Raw genomic sequence first — 3,693 nt, forward strand, 5'->3', positions numbered from 1 at the left:
GAGCTGCAGACAGACAGGTGAGCTGCAGACAGACAGGTGAGCTGCAGACAGACAGACAGGTGAGCTGCAGACAGACAGGTGAGCTGCAGACAGACAGACAGGTGAGCCACAGGAAACCAGAACGTTTCTGTGTAACAGGTCCATCTGCCTCCTGAAACTCAAACCTGGAATCTGGACCTACAGCTGACATTTTAATGTAGAGAAGAAAAGCTAAAAGCTAGAAGCAGCAAAACATCTCAGATCCAGCAGTCTTCAGTTGCAGAACAGAAGTCTATTTGTTTTTGTTTTTAACATTTTTAGGACCCAAATAACAAATTTATAAAGACTTTAAGCTGTTTCTGTTCTGTCAGAGCAGAAGGAAAGGCTGAAATCTCACCGAGCTGCTGGGAGACCTCAATGTCTCCTGAGTGTCTCCTGAGGGTCTCCAGAATGTCTCCTGAGCGTCCCCTGAGCGTCTCCTGAGCGTCCCCTGAGCGTCCCCTGAGCGTCTCCTGAGCGTCCCCTGAGCGTTTCCTGAATTTTTCCAAGTCTTCCTGTATTCAGGTCTAAAATGGACGGCTGCAGAGGTGGTCAACAAAATAATGTGCACGGCCAAGAATAAAAGACGGGATTTTCAAAAATCTGGCGCTCCAAAGCCGACCACAGCCTGATGGTCACAGTCAACCAACCAACTGACTAACCAACCGACCAACTAACCAACCAACCAACTAACTAACCAACCGACCAACTAACCGATCGATCGACCAACCAACCCATTAACCAACCAACCAACCGAGTGACCAACCACCTCTTCCACATGGACGTCCTGTGAAAGCCTCTGAGTTATCTGTCAGATCCGCCTCTCTGTAACTTTCTGGGATTAAGTCCGATCTCAGGCTGGCAGACGCATTAGCAGAACTAAAAGTCTCATTTACATCCTGACATTTTCAGCTCCGACTGTCCATCCTCGTCCTTATCGAGTCACACGAGATGCATTTTCAGTACTTTAATATTCCATCGTGCTCTGAAGTCTCTGGAACCCCACCCAGGACCCCTGCAGGAGCTCCCAGGTCGGCTTCCAGGGATCCATAATAAGCCAGAGTTCTGTCCTGTCCTCTGAAACAAAGTGTTGCACTAATAAAATGTCCCAATCGAACTGATTAAATCCAAATAAAAACACACGGCTCGCCTCTCTGCCAGCCTGCAGTTCAAATTGGATTGCAGCTCTAACCAGCAGCTCCTAATGAAAAACACTGTTAGCCTCAATACAGTTTGTCTGTGTGTGTGTGTGTGTGTGTGTGTGTGTGTGCGCAGAGAAATCAAACGAATTGGACTGCTGGTTTCAGGGGAGACATGCTGAACCCCCTTATAGAATTAGCTGTGAACAGAGTGTGTGTGTGTGTGTGTGTTACCATCTCATTATGTGTGTATTCTGCCGGAGAAACATGGTGTTTCCCTCTACAGCGTCACGTGTGTGTTTACATTCCAGGCTGCTTTATTAGTGAGCTGTGACCAGGTGAAGACAGCCCACACACACAGGCTCACCAAAATAAAAGCATCGTCTGTAGTCATGTAAATGTGAGGAAGGCCTTCAGGTAAACTCCCAGGTTTGAGCAGAGATCCTTAAAGGGATATTCTGCCCAATTCAAAGGGGAGTTCTGTGGAAATGTTAGCATTTTGTTAACAGTTTTGACACTAACAGTTAAAACAGAGGTTTTAGGCAAAGATTGTGCACAAAGTGTGTTAGGGATGACTGTCAGCTACTACCACTCCTCCCTTCAGACAGGTTTCTCCTGTCTTCTTCTTGGTTTTTGACAGCCTGACATGTTGGTTTAGTTCTTCTTGCAGGGCTGTTGTTGCAGGGCCATGCAGACAGAGACCTGCAGGCCTGTAGGTTCCTGGGGTGGTGCAGACAGAGACCTGCAGGCCTGTAGGTTCCTGCGGTGGTGCAGACAGAGACCTGCAGGCCTGTAGGTTCCTGCGGTGGTGCAGACAGAGACCTGCAGGCCTGTAGGTTCCTGCGGTAGTGCAGACAGAGGCCTGCAGGTCTCTGTCTGCACCACCCCAGGAACCTACAGGAAGCCGCAGCCAATCAGAGCCAGCCCCTCCCCTCCTGTTTCAGCAGAAAATGACAGCTAAATCTCTCTAATCTAACTAATAATGTTACCCTCTTCATCTTTTCACTCTCCCAGCTTTGATGGATGGGGTCAGCCTTGCGATTCCTCCAGCTGGGGTCAAAGGTCAAAGCGGAGCCTCAGCTTTCTGCTCTGCAGCTGTAATGGGAGCTGAAATATTAGTCGTAAACGGCGGCGAACGCCCCCGACGCCGCGGCTCAGATGATGAATTAACTGCTCTGAAGAATTACAGACGGAGCCTTTTGATGCCGAAAGTTTCCACTCCTACACGCTCATCCACGCACCTCCACATGCAAATGATTGATAATAGACATCAGTGACATTAACTTTGTTGCTTCTTTTACCAAACTCCCACACACACACACACACACTTTCTGCGGTGATTGATCGGGGTCTCGAGCTCGCGCCGCCATCATCACTGCTTTTATTTATTCTGTCGTTCATGTGGCTCTTGGCCTCTTTCCACTGGATATCAAATCGGTTTTTAAATGCTTTTTGACGACTGATGTGGAAAAAAAAAACAATCAGGCTAAAACTCCATGAATCCATATGAGGAACACACACTTAGAGAAAGATAAAAACACTCCCACATTTATCAGAACTGGTCCCAAACTTCTACTTCCAGAAGGATGAGTTTATTTCCTGTTAAGAGTCGAATGTTCCCGTTAGTCTGTCGGTGAGGAGCAGACATGACGGAGTCTCAGATGGTTCCGTTTCCACGGTTCTGTCACTTGAGTTTTGAACTCTACCTGAGCTCCACCTTCTCACCAAGGCAGAGTCCAGCCACCTCTCCTGACTACAGGTGAGGGACGGATCGGTAAACTGAGCTTCATCTGTTCTGCCATCACTGGTGGCTCCAAGCTCAGAAATTCATTGTTTTCAGGGAGAATTTAGCATAAACAGACCAATGTGAGACAATTTATTGAACTCTGACAGTTTCTATACAGATTGTGTCAAAAGCAGACAGGAAATCCATGTCCGTCCCTCCGTCTTCTGTGGAACCATCGATGGATCACTCTGATTGGAGCAAACAAACCCTTGATGACTTTAGTGTATTATACGCAGCCCTGAATGCAGGATCAGTTTATAAGCAATCTATTGTTCCATTTTCTGCTCTTGTCCCCAGACTAAAGAACATTACGGTGCAGCTGATGAAGAGACGCTGCTGCTCATCAGAGAGAAGAGGAGGAGAGGATGAAGGCTGAGGCTTTCCGCAGAGCTACAGGATGATCATTGCAGAGCACAAAGACATTCAGGAGAAGTGCTTCACCTCTGCGTTCTCATTTTTATTCTAAAGCTTAAAGCACCTCCCAAACCTGCAGCCTTCCAATATTACAAACACATTTAACTTTCACTCGGAGCTGATTACTTCCTGCAGGTTCCAACCTTTTCTGTTTGATGGACAGCACTGAAGCCCGGCTCTCACTGGCCTGTTGGAGACATAAAACTGTGAGAAAAGACTCAGATTGTCCCTTTAGATCACTCTGATTCATTACGTTCAACACAACACTTCATCCTGAATGAACCCAGGCTGTTACTATATTTACTAAAGTCTAAAACTTTGACTTCATTGGCAGCA

This window comes from Kryptolebias marmoratus, linkage group LG10 (assembly GCF_001649575.2).
Source record: "Kryptolebias marmoratus isolate JLee-2015 linkage group LG10, ASM164957v2, whole genome shotgun sequence".
Lineage (NCBI taxonomy): Eukaryota > Metazoa > Chordata > Actinopteri > Cyprinodontiformes > Rivulidae > Kryptolebias > Kryptolebias marmoratus.